At 36.6% G+C, this 14295-nt stretch overlaps 1 long non-coding RNA gene across 2 annotated transcripts in view; it reads left to right on the forward strand.

Moving 5' to 3' along the window:
* Window positions 1-13295, forward strand: part of LOC108300475 — a 118288-nt gene extending 104993 nt beyond the window's left edge. For both annotated transcript variants that reach the window (XR_005199189.1, XR_005199188.1), the window contains exon 5: window positions 13220-13295. This is a non-coding gene — a long non-coding RNA (uncharacterized LOC108300475). The remainder of the gene's footprint in view (window positions 1-13219) is intronic.
* The last annotated feature ends 1000 nt before the right edge of the window (window positions 13296-14295 follow it).

Below are 14295 nucleotides of genomic sequence, written 5' to 3' on the forward strand. Positions count from 1 at the left end.
TTTTTTTAATGGGAGATTATAGAAACTTCCTGATTTGGGTCCACACCAAAAACCATTTTTTTTCACCCATCTACTTAATACATGTTTTCTTTCTATGGGCAACAGGATTGAATTTTACAGATTAGCCTAACCTGTTACAAATAAATATTATTAAAAAAAAAGAAAACTCTTCTGGGGAAATGTCACTAAATTTATAAAGACAAAAATAATCTTTTCTTGCAAAGTAATTTAAGTACTAAGCAAAATATAAAACCTTTTAAAAATTGAGGTACTCTTCAAGGGCCTTTCATGTGTTAGTGGACTTTGTGAATCAAATTCCCAAAGGGAATATTTGGAATGAAGCATTTTCTTAATATTTTTGACCCAGAACTCTATTTTTGGCACATGAATCCTGGAACATTCCAGAACTAATGTTCCAAAAAAGAATTTTTTTTGAAAATCCTAGCTTAGTATTTCAAATCTACCAACTGCTACTTATACTTACAGCTTCTTATTCTTGTGAGCTAAGTAGACATGAGATAATGGCCAGTTTTTTCAAAGTGTGGACTTTTTACCATCTTATCAGAATCATATCAGAATATTTGTTAAAAATGCAGATTTTTAAATTAAATAGTTAAATTATTGGGCTCCGATTCAGGTCTGCTAAACTGGAATTTCTGAGAACTCAAATGGGAGGTAGGACTTGGAATCAGAATTTTAATATTGTCTAATGTTGAAGTCTTATTTACCTGAAACTCAAGAATTCAAGTGAGGAATTTTACGTCTTGCTGCCCTTTTAGACTCTGATGCTAAAATCATTCTCAAAAGTTTATAGTTTTCTTGTAGTCTCTATTTTCTTTCCAAGCAGTGCACTAAAAGAGTAGAAAGTTACTTAGACTCTTTCTAATTGGAGAGGAAAAACAATAAAAAATTCAGTGATTAGTATTTCCCACTCAGTAGGTGCTAGCTTTCCACTGTGCTCCTAAAGAAAAAAACATTTCTTCCAATCAAGTGATATTTCCAGGGGCATTTTCTGGTGATGTGTTACTTGAAAATTAAATATAGTGATTGCCTCCAGCCATTCATTAAATTTGAAACAATTACAAACTGACTCTGTGAGCAGGTAGTTGTAAAAACTAATTTCTAAAGTAATATTTATAAAAATCTTGTTTGATCATGCTTTTTGAAATTTAGATTTAACTTGGTTTTATTCAGCATCTCTGGATTTAGAGAGAATAATGGATTAATTTTAACTTTTTAAATCTAGAGTAGATATTTTGATTCCGTAAGTCTTTCCAAGTAACATAAGTAAGATGGAGTGTTTTCCCTCTTAATGTTTTTTTGTGTGTGTGAAGCCTCACAAATTTAATTTCTACTCAGTATAGAATATAAGATATTACTGTTAACCATGCAATTATAATAAAATCTGCTTAAATGTTTTTTAAACAAATCTTTTGTTTTCATACTTTGCAAAATGTTCTGATTCTTATTAGGAGATACAGGCTATTCAAGAAAATTCTGAAGGTTCTAAAACAGAGGTACTTAGGGGCTGGAGATGACAGGAGGGTCAATTTAAGGAGTATAGTTTTACATGTAGCTCTAGGTTTTGAAATAATTAGTTGACAAAAGAGGAAGCTAAATAGGAAAGCACCATCTCCTTTACAAAGAAAAAAAAAAATCTCATCATGGTCTATATCTAAGAGGTTCTGAAACTTGATTGTGACTCAGAATCACCTAAAAAGCCTGTTAGCATGAAGTGCTGGTCCCAGGCCTACAGATCCCACCGCTCCAGGTTTCAGATCCAGCAGATCTGGGTGGGGCCTGAGGACTGATGCTGCTGACATGTTCCCAAGTGATACTGATGCAGAAACCACACTGTATACTTCCTAATGTAGAGACCTTGCTACCTCTTCCAATTTACCTGAAGAAAGGAAAGAACATCTCTATGTGAAAGAAGAGAAAATCTCTGGGGACGTGTGTAAGTGGCATCTTGAAAAACTTGATAGTCATGTCACAGACACAATTTTTTAGACATATTGCCTATTATAGCTCATCAAAAGCTGAGAAACTGGTAATAATGTAACATACAAAGTACTGGATGAGATTTTTGATTATAAATAGTACGCTATGAATGCAAAAATAGGGATTAATGAGAAAAATAACAGAGGTTATATAAAAGTTGCTCTAAAACATGATTTTACATAAATTGATGACTTATGTTCTTGACTCTTAAATAACTGATTATATTAATAAAGAATGGGAAGTATACATTTGAATATTCGTGGAATGTTGAACAAAAATACTTATCTGAATTTACTCTATATTTTGTAGGGCAATTTCAGGGTTAAATTTTTGGAAAATGTACACATAAATTTTATGGGTTATAACTCTAAACCCAAAATTACTAAGTAACAACAACCATCGACAAACTATTTTTGAAACTTTTATTATAAGATAATACATATTTCTTTTAAAGTATGCAGCCATAAAAAGAACAAGATCATGTCGTTTGCAGGATCATGGATAGAGCTGGAGGCCATTATTCTTAGCAAACTAAAGCAGGAACAGAAAACCAAATATCACATGTTCTCACTTATAAGTGGGAGCTAAATGATGAGAATACATGGACACATAGAGGACATCACACACTGGGGCCTATCAGAGAGTGGATGGTGGGAGTGTTAGAAGCAGCAAATGTGTATGGGTCTGCAGTAACCACAATTCTTACCTTCTCAGGAGAAAAAATTCAACTGAGGGGCATAATATGGGAGAAGGAGAGACCAAGGCAAGTTTTAGAGCAGGAATGAAAGTTCATTTAAAAGCTCTAGAGTAGAAACAAAAGGAAGGAAATACAGTTGGAAGAAGGCCAAGCAAGCAACTTGAAAGACAAGTTCACAGTCTGACCTTTGACTTGGTGTTTTATTATGTTGGCCTGCTTCCAGGGGGTCATGTCCCTTCTTCCCTGATTCTTCCCTTGGTGTGTGCTATCTGCATGCACAGTAGCCTGCCAGCAACAGTGAGGAGCTGCATGGGCAGTGTGTTCACTGAAGTTGTGCACATGCTCACTTGAGGCATTCTTCCCTTACCAGTCCAGTGTTCGTAGAGGATGGTCATATGCCAGTTAAACTCTGCCATTTTACCTCTTAGTGTGAGCATACTTGAGCTCACTTGCCCAGGTCCTGAGATAGTACGAAGCTACTAAACACCAGTTTTGTGTTTTTTCCTCTTTCTTTTTTGAGATGAAGTCTCTCCCTGTCACCCAGGCCGGAGTACAATGGCACTATCTCGGCTCACTGCAACCTCCACCTCCCAGCTCAAGTGATTCTTCTGCCTCAGCCTCCCAAGTAGCTGGGATTATAGGCATGCGCCACCACGCCTGGCTAATTTTTTGTAGTAGAGACGGGGCTGCACCATATTGGACATGCTAGTCTCAAACTCCCAACTTGTGATCTGCCCGCCTCAGCATCCCAAAGTTCTGGGATTACAGGCATGAGCAGTTTCAGGTTTCTTCTACTGTCTTTCTCCGGCATCACCTGCAACCAATTATTATTTTTGAGAGGCGTTTAACCATCCCCTGACCATCACCTAAAGGTTACCTGACATTCCTGGTGGTGTCGGGGGCTCTCCTGCCCTGCCCATGTCTGTTTAGTTGCTTACTTGAACAGGAGAAAAGTGAGAATCAGGAAAAATAACTAATGGGTACTAGGCTTAATACTTGGGTGATGAAATAATCTGTACCAAAAAACTCCTGTGACACAAGTTTACCTATGTAACAAACTTCCATGTGTACCCCTGAATTTAAAATAAAGGTTAAATTTAAAAAGAAAGAATATGACTTCCACACCTATTTTGAGACTGGGTCTCACTCCGTCCCTAGGCTGGAGTGCAGTGGTGTGATCTCAGCTCAATGCAGCCTAGACGTTCTGGAATCAAGTGATCCTCCCACTTCAGCCTCTGCATTAGTCTGTCTTCACACTGCTAATAAAGACATACCTGAAACTGGTATAAAGAAAAAGAGTTTTAATGTACTCATAGTTCCACATGGCTGGGAGGCCATAATCGTAGCAGAAGGAGAAAAGCACATCTTACATTGCAGCAGGCAAGAGAGAATGAGAACCAAGTGAAAGGGGTTTCCCTTTATAAAACCATCAGATCTCATGAGAATTATTCACTATCACAAACAGCATGGGGGAACCGCCCCCACAATTCATTTATCTCCCACTGGGTCTCTCCCACAACACTAGAACTGTGGAAGCCACAAGTCAAGATGAGATTATGAGTGGGGACACAGCCAAACCATATCAGCCTTCTAAGTAGCTGGGACTAATGGCCTGAGCCACCATGCCTGCCAATTTTATACCTTTTTAATACATATAAAGGAGTTTTAAAACATATGTAAAATATATTACTCTGTGACTTATTTTATTCACTTAATATTTTATGCGTAGTTTTCACCTTATTTTTTTCTATATGTTGTATAGTATCAGTTGCTTGGACTATACCATCATCAATTTAACTTTGCCCTATATTGCTAGGAATCTATTTTGTTTTCAGTATTTTGCTGTTATAGACAATACTGTAATAAAAATACGTGTACTTTTATCTTTGAGCATGTTAAGCATTTTTAATAATAGATTTCTAGGTAGAAGCGCTGTGCCGAAGGGTATATAGATGCTTGTTTTCCAAAAACAGTGCCAAAAGTGATCATAAAAACTGTACCAATGCAGAACTCAAATGCCGTTTGGAGGAAGGGCCTACCTTTGCTAACTTCTTCAGCTTGTCGTCAACACATCACCCTTTGCTATTCATCTTGTATGTAGCTCTAAGCAGTACTCTCTGTCCTATATGTGAATTATTCATCTTCAAATGTAAAAAATTCATCTAGGCCTTTCAAACTAAAAGAGTTAAATTCTGAACATTAAGGTATAATGAAAGAGCTTACAGGATAATTTAAATACATCATTAACTGGCTAATATGACAAGAAACTCTAATCAACCTTTATCAGTTGTATCTCTTTTCAATGACCCTTCAACCTACTTTCCTTTAAACTGCTTTGAGCTGTAGAGCTAGTTTGCAAATTCTCCTAAGGAATGTAAATGACTTGCATTTTCTCTCACCCCCTGACAATTTTCATTCACTATTTAACAGGCAATTATCTGGCCATCCAGAGTTACAAATAACTCTCCAGGAGAATGGAGTGTCCTTTGAGTTCAGTGAAGAGGTGCAAATCCATATACCAATTATATCCATAATTTTAGTTCTGTACGCTTTTCTCCTTGAAGTCTCTTCACCAACTTTTTCTCCTGAGTTTCTGTGTGACAAATAATACATTTTCCAAGAATTAGTAAATTGTAAATATATTGAGAAATGTTTCATTATCTCTGAGTCACCACTTAATAAAATTATGTATGCTATACCTTATAACCATGAAATAAATTTCCTAGGCTCTGAAGTGTAACATATGAAAGGAATAAATCAGTTTCTTCAAATTTAATTCAATTAACCAAATACTCACTATGCACCTTTACTTTTTTTAGGCACTGTTTTGGAACTAAGCAGCCCACAAAAATAAATAAGAAGGGGACTTCAAATAGATAGAATTAAGAGGGAAGATTAAAATACTTGTAGTCATGATGGAGACAATATTGTAATTGTTACGATGAAAGTGTAAGAGAGGTTTAGGCAATGTACATGAGAGAATAGAGGAGGGGACACTGGAAAGAAAGGGTTCTGAATAGCTTCTTCATGTTCCATCTTCTATTTAGTGGTAGCTATGGGTCACCACCACTAAATACCTGCACATTTGGCTTATCCTTTTAATTGAAAGTTTTTCTGATATCCAAATAAGGATGAAAGAAGAAAATCATGTCAAGTAACTACTAACTTATTCCAACGTTTGTTATAGTTATGTAGATGTAGATATATACTACTGTGAGTCCTCAAGACAGTTCTATATAATACATATTATTTTTCTTGACTCCTCCATTTCCTCTAAGCGACCACTTGTCCCATTGTTGTATTGGACCAAGCCTAGAAAGTTAGCACCAAGACAAAAGTATGCCAGATTGCAGGGTCATTTATTATGCCGGTGACCACAGAGGACTCACGTCTCTCCAACCTGTGGCGTCAAAAGGAGGGTGCCAAGACTTTTTATACCCGAAAAACCACCTTGGGAGTGGGAGTGAGGAGCGGGGATGGGGATGAAAAGGTTTTGAACATTCCAAGGTCTAGGGGATTCTGTGATTCACCTCCTGGGCGGAGACAAGGGCTGGGGTCTCCGGACATTCCAAGGTCCAGGGGATTCTGTAATTCACCTCCTGGGTGGAGACGAGGGCGGGGGTCTCCGGACATTCCAAGGGCCAGGGGATTCTGTAATTCACCTCCTGGGTGGAGATGAGGGCGGGGGTCTCCGGACATTCCAAGGGCCAGGGGACTTTTGTCATTCTGTTTGTTACTTCAGTCGTTTACAGAAGTCAAGATAAGCATTTGTTTACACACAGATCTTAGTTATCCTGGGCTGCTTATTTTAGTTATTACTAAATAACTAAAGCAAAGGCTAGCAATTCTGGCACACTATCACACCATTACTACCCTCTGATTTATTAAACAAGCATTAAAGATGATAAACTTGCTGTTATATACTTATGATACTGTTCTGTATCTGTAAACCTATGATAGAACAGAGGCTGGAACCTAGGGAGAGATTAATTCAGGACACGGTAATAAAGGAGATTGAAGAGTAGTTAAAATAAATCCATATCAGAAATGATATGAAAGGAAGCCCACCTATTTCTACTCTTTGTGATTGTGCTTCAGGACTTACCCATGGTCCTCTTCTTCACTATGTCCTGAACTAATCAGTCAATCAGTCAGCAAGTCAGTCTTAATCCCAAGCCCCCACCATGCATTCACCACCAGCACCACAATACCTCCAGCCCCACACATAGATTAATTCAGTACATTTATTAAAAACTGATAATAAAAGTTTTCTTTATAAGTTAGTTCTAAAATTTGAACTTGATTACTAGGTGATAAGAAACTTATATTTTAGAGCCCGAGGAATATAGGGGCTGAAAATGAAGTGAGAATGAAAAAAAAAAAAAAAAAAAGCGCCACTGCACTCCAGCCTGGCAACAAAGTGAGATTCCATCGAGAATGAAAAAAAAAAAAAAAAAGTTGAATCTGAATGGAATTTTAAATTTCCCCCAAACGTCCATAAAAATAACAGACCTCTCACTTTAAAATGCCCATTTACTGAATTCAGTTCGTGATATTTTTTGTGTTTACCTAGCTCTTTATCTTTCCTTGCTTGCTTTTGCCATCCAAGTATTTTAATTTCTCATCTTTCTTTTTTGCTTTCTTTCTTTTCTCAATGGAAACTAAATACACTTTTTCTTGGACTTTGGGGTATTCTGAATAAGGTAAATTTAACTCCTCATCACCATTTAATGATTTGCTCATTGAAATAAATTACCATCAATTCTCTTTTACTTTTATTATTAGAGTGGGTTTTTATTTTTTAAAGCCTGTCTGCATTAACTGTGTAAAGTATGTTAGGGCTTTCCACAAAAGGAACTGTCATCAGAGATACTGGAGAAACTGACAAGAAATAATATTGAATTTGTGGACTATCAACTGAAGAAAAGCTGTTTAACCATTATAACTCATTAACTGAGGTCTAATTGGATAACTGAGGATTTAAGGTATGATATTAGGATTTAAACAGTAAAGTACTTTTTGGTTCTGTAAGTCTCTGAAAGCCCTACAAATTCTTCTCCAGACTGTTTCTAGTTGATATTATACCACTTATATCTCATTAATGTATTCCATTCTGATGATAATGGCAACTGTTGACTAGAAAACCTATTTTCGAATAGGGCTGCTTTGTAACTTTTCTGGGCCTTAGGTCCTTGCCCTATTAGCCCTGTGCTTTATCAAAAAACAAATATACATGTTACACACACACACACACACACACACACACACACACACACCCGTATGTGTAAAAATATATAATCAATACCTATTTAACATATATGAAATGTATATTTAAGGATCGTTTTGGTAGAAGAAAGACTAAAATCTATTCAGGGTAAACATTTAAATATTATCTCCAACCCTAAGAGTTCATTTTTTCCCTTCTGACTCCAAAAAAAAGGTAAAATATAAGCTCCTAAAAATACCCTGGGCCCTAAGCACTGTGCCTGCTGTGCCTAATGGATAAGTCCGCCCTGCTCTCAAAAATCTCGGTGGCTTTCTCCCAGTCTCCTTCAAGTCTTCGCTCAAAATATCATCTCAGCAGCAACTACCCTGGCCACTCTATCTAAAATTATACCTTCCCTTGCCCCTACACTTCTGATCTTTCTTATGTTGCTTTGTTTTCTTTTCTTGTCACAGGTTAGCCTTTAATATATTATATATCAATATTTACTTGTTACTGAAGTTTTTCTCTTCCATCTAGCATGTAAGCTCCATGAGGTTACCAATGTAGCATCTCCACATTTCTGAGTAGTGCCTGGTATAGAGTAGCAATTTCATAATTTTCTTTTGAATAAAGTAGAAAGGAAACGACCTTTTTTTTATGTTTTTAAAATTTTCACTTTAGTTTTTTGATGGTCAAGAAACTAAGGGGTAAGATGAAAGATTTATTAGGAGGAATTAAACTCATGCACCTACAGATGTTGAAAACTCCAATGATCAGCTGTCTGCAAGCTGGAGACCCAGGATGGCCAATGGCATGAGTCTCAGCCTGACAGCAGGAGAAGACCAGGTTTCTGGCACAAGCAGTCAGGCAAAAGAGGTGAATTCTCCTTTCCTCTGCATTTTCTTTGATTTAGGCCTTCAAAGGATTGGATGATTACAGCCTACACTGAGGAAAGCAATCTGCTTTACTGAGCCCTCTAATTCAAATGCTAATCTCATCTAAAAACACCCTTGCAGACACATCCATAAATAATGTTTAGCCAAATATCTGGGCACCCTGTGATCCAGTCAAGTTGACATATTACATCTTATCACAAAGGGCATTGTAAATCCTATTTAAAAAATTAAAAAGAATTTTTAATTAAAAATTCTTGGGACAATTAAAAGCTAGGAAAGTGTTAAGTCTGGAACATCTTTGTGTGTGAGAGAGACTTTTTATTACTCATTTCTGTAATAAAGAATAACTTAACCAATGGTCATAGGCTAGCATGACAACAATAGGGTATTGTTAGTGACTTTTTATTTTGTAAAATAAAAGTTCATAGTCACTGATTTTATTATAAACACTTCATTCCTATTAATGAGATGCCGTCACATCAGATATGACTGATATTGAATTTAACTTAATGAATTGAGAAATCGGCTTTTATTCTCCTAAGCATATTTGTATCACTAATCTGTGTTCACATAACTAATCATCGTGTTAAAAAAGATACTGGGTTACCACATCTTAATTGGTCACAAATATTTCCATTGGGACATTTCCAAAGCTAAAAGCCAAAAACTGTTCAGAGAAAACATCAAGAAATAAAAACTTTCCTTACCTTTAAAGGTTAATTGTTTCTGTAGAAATTAGTGTAAAAACAAAATAGATAATACAGGTCAGTTATTTCAACCCACATAGACAATATGAGGAAATTCCATTTTTCTCAAACATAAGGGTAATTCATATATGAAATAAATACTGTGGAGGTAGGTAAACATTTCTCATCTCTAACAATCAGTTGGCAAATATTTATTGGTTCTCTATTATGGATAAGAATCTGTATTTTATAGCAGTGGTATACAAAATGTCATGGTACAAAATGTCAGACCTCAGTCTTGACAGAAAAATTTTTGCACTTGTGCTTGAGGTGGAATAACAAGACAAAAATGTATGACTTGCAGAGATTAGCATATAGGCAAATCTGTGTTGCCTGAAACCCAAGACTACTCTGCGCTTTATGGTACCAACTCTTAGGCATTCTCACGGCCCAGCAACTGAAAGTTTGTGCCTGCCTCAGTAGGGACCATCCTTTGAGATGGTTGGCCCGGCTTACCGGTTAAGTGATATTGTGGCAACTAAATGAAAGCCAGTTATTTAACTTCCTGAGCTTCAGTATACTCATAAAATAGAGAGAATAATTCCTATCAGATAAAGTTGCTGTTAGGATCACAGGTGATGATTTAAAATGCCTGTCATACCTATCACCTAAAGAGTTGTAATAGCTCTTTTATTTATTTATTTAAATTGATAAATAAAATTATAATTGCTTCTTGGCCTTTTGGATAAGATCAAATGATAAATAAAATTATATACCTATTTTTTGTGTATCTGACATTTTGAAATATGTATAAATTGGAATGGCTAAATCAAGCTAAGTAATATGGGCATTATCTTATATACTAATCATTTTTTTCTTGAGATGACAACACTTAAAATTCACTCTCTTAGGTATTTTAAAAAATACATAAATTGTTACCAACTATTATTTCCAGGTTGTACAATGGACCTTTCAAATTTATTTCTCCTACTTGAGTGATTTGTAACCTTTAACTAACTTCTCTCTATGTCCTATTCCCCACTTCTAGTAACTACCATTCTAGTCTACTTTTATGAGTTCCACTTTCTAAGATTTCACGTATAACTGAGGGTATGGCTGGGCTTGGTGGCTCACTTCTGTAATCTCAGCACTTTGGGAGGCCGAGGCAGGTGGATCACGAGGTCAGGAGTTTAAGACCAGCCTGGCCAAGATGGTGAAACGCTGCCTCTAATAAAAACTACAAAAATTAGACGGACGCAGTGGCAGGAGCCTGTAATCCCAGCTACTTAAGAGGCTGAGGCAGGAGAATCGCTTGAACCTAGACGGTAGAGTTTGCAGTGAGCTGAGATCTTGCCACTGTACTCCAGCCTGGGCAACAGAGTGAGACCCCCATCTCCAAAATAAATAAAATAAAAAATGTGTGAGAGTATATGTCTAGGAAAAGAGGAATGTTCCAAGGTGAATAGGTAAATGCAAATATACCCCCAAAGGCCAAGGGAGCTGAGAGGCTGAAGAAAGAGCCTGACTCCAGTTTCTCAGAAAGAAGCATTTACTACAGACTTATGAACCGAAGCATGTCTCTGGTGGCTGAGCTACAGTGGATCCCTCCCTGTCCACCCTCCACAAAGTATTTTATGTACAGTAACTTTAGGGAAAAGATATATGCAACTGGTCATATGTCAGACTTGTTCTCAGAACACTGAGACATGATTTCACAACTTTTGAGGTATAATTCTATTATTTTCTGTCTTAAATGTTTCTGAGCACAAGGCTCATGTTAACCTCAATGTTTTCCATTGCATCAAGATCTTTTGTAACAGGATAAGTTAATGTTTTTTCTTCATTGTTGATGCTAAAAAAACTTTATCAGTGCACACCTCAACATTGAGTAACTTTTCACAATTTCCTGTAACTTAGTATGGTTTCTCAATTTGCTAAATCTGTTCTTTCTTCATTTAATGAAAAATATCTGTTCAAAGTTTTGGAAATGGTTTCTGTTTTCCTGTTCCATTATCTGTTCAAAGTTTTGGGAATGGTTTCTGTTCTCCTGTTCCATTTGTAAAATTGTCTTCTTCAAGGACACTTGTTGGCTTGTCTTTCTCTGTCCGTTGCCTTCCCTCTATTGGCTCCTTTTCCCCCTCTCCTCTTTTTCTTCTCTCTGCATTTGCTCTGATTATTGCTCATCTTCTCTCTTCATTGTTTGGGGTTTTATCTCCATCAATTTTGTTCCTATTTCTCGTTCATGTATTATTTCAATATCAATGCTTGTTCTTTCCAGCATAATCTCCCTTAGTAATCTCATGCTGTTTAAATATATCAATATTCATATTGAGAGGATCTGTAGATTAAAGTTCATGTGAGGAATTCCTTCTGTATCTTTGACTACTTTCTTACAGGCTAGGTTTTTGTTCTTTTCATTCTATGTACTTTCGTTTCTATCAGTTTCCCTGAACTACTTTGCATATTTGATATGCCTTCTCACCATAGATCTTTGAAATCAGATTGCTTTTCCAGAATAGTTAACTTTGAGAGCTCACTGTGTTGTAGGATTAGTATGAGTGTGGAGCTTAGTGGTGATGACATGGACTCTGATGACTGTGAATACCCAGCACCAGCACATGCACAAGAAGCCCTGGCGTGAGATCTGGTCCTTGATTCCCTCACCCCCAGCCTTCTCCTGCATTTCCATTCTCCCTGGCTCAAACTGTCCTTCAAGTGCAACAGGCATGTTTCCACCTTTGGACCTTTGCACTTGATGTTTCCTCTTCTAGGAACACTTTTTGTTAAATACATGTATCTCTTGGCTACCTCTTTATTTGTGACTGCTTAAATGGATGAAGACAAGAAAATGTGATAGGAAATATTGTTGTACTTTAATGGGGGCCTTCTGGTGAAAAAAAAAATAACAGATTTAAAAATATGTCACGTCAGTGTTGATCTAAAATATGTGCTATTAAGAAGCAAATAAAACAGGGTAATGGTAATCCCAGCATTTTGGGAGCCTGTGGAGGCAGATCACCTGAAGTCAAGCGATTTATTCGAGAGCATCCTGGTCAATATGGTGAAACCCCATCTCTATTAAAAATAAAAAAAAAAATTAGTCGGGCATAGTGGTATGCCTCTATTCCCAGCCACTCAGGAGGATGAGACTGGAGAATCACTTTAACCATGGAGTCAGAGGTTGCAGTGAGCTGAGATCCCACCACTGCACTCCAGCCTGGGCAACAGAGCAAGACTCCATCTCAAAATAAATAAATAAATAAAACTATAAGACATTTAGAAGAAAACACAGGAAGTGATATTCATGACCTTGTGGTAGGTAAAGATTTCCTAAATGGTACCTAGGAAGCATGCAGATATATATCCATATGTATATGTTTGTGTGTGTGTGTATATACATATACATACAGCTATATATATACATGCACACATATAAAAACAGACATGCACACACTCGTGATTGCCTTGGGGTAAGATTACATAAAGAGAGGCATGATGGACTTTTCTAGACTGATATAAATGTTGTATATTTTGATTTGGGTGGTAGGTATATAAGTGTAAAAATTGTCAAAATGTAAAAACTGAAGTTTATGGTTTATACACATTAAATCTGTGCATTTATTGTATGTGAATTATACCTTAATTAAAAAAATTTTAAAAAGGACATTTACGTTCTGTCAGTATGTAAAGTTGTAATGTAAGTTTTTTTTTCTGCTGTTATTCTGACTGATAGGGAGCTCAGACCTGTGCAACAGAAAAATCAGCTTCGAGTGCCATCTTAGAGCTAGTATAAGGCTCAAATATTTTTGGTGAATAATTTTATTTTATTTACCTGACAGTACTTTGCCTATTGTTTCACATTCTATTAGCTGGCTTTGGATTGTAGCAAAGTTCTTAGGTTGAATTACTAAGACATTTTAAAAAACTGTCATGGCAGGACTTATGAGGTCTTTCTAATTATGTTTTAATAATTCTTTTGTGGAACAAATTTTAATGAATAGCTGAACTTAATCTGGAAATACTGTTGGCTTTACAAATGCTCTGCATACAGGTCTCAAGATAATGCCCTTGGCTGGGTGTGGTAGCTCATGCCTATAATCCCAGTGCTTTGGGAGACTGAGGCAGGAGGTTTGCTTGAGGACAGGAGTTTGAGACCAGCCTAGGCAACATACTGAGACCCTGTCTTAAAAAAAAAGAATTCTAAATTCCTTTATCTGACATCTTTGATGGGGAGTTAGAGAGGAGAATTAGGAAGATTCAAAGCAAATCTATTCCTGGACATAGGTGGGCTGGGCTGGGCAATGGAGGTAGACTTCAAAACAATTTTACCTACTTTTGGTAATAAAACCAGTGGGAAAATAAATGGCTAGACCCTGTTTAATTTCTTCCTTTACTCCTTGATTTCCACCAAACAACAATTACATTACTGTGGGAGAAAAAGTTTGTGGCAATAAAATACAAAGCTAAATTTACTTTCTTCTCTTAAAAGAGATGGACCATTCTGTAAATCATAATTCAATATATAGAATTCCAAAGTGGAGTTGTTTGTCATTTCATTTCTAGAATCCCATAGATTGTGATCTGGAAGAACATTCAGAGCAGTAAAAGTGGCTCCTCCTGATTTAGAAATGTAGAGCCTTTAAAATTTATGTTCAGTCGCCTGTGTTTCATCATATTGGCATTCCACGCAGGTGCAGTGTCCTGCTGAGCAGTGACTTAAAACAGCCCTGGAGCTGGATTAGATCATACATTTAGATTCATCACAGCACAACAATTTATGTGTAGTTTTCCCGAATGAAACATCAGGGA

This window comes from Cebus imitator, unplaced genomic scaffold (assembly GCF_001604975.1).
Source record: "Cebus imitator isolate Cc_AM_T3 unplaced genomic scaffold, Cebus_imitator-1.0 Scaffold27, whole genome shotgun sequence".
NCBI lineage: Eukaryota > Metazoa > Chordata > Mammalia > Primates > Cebidae > Cebus > Cebus imitator.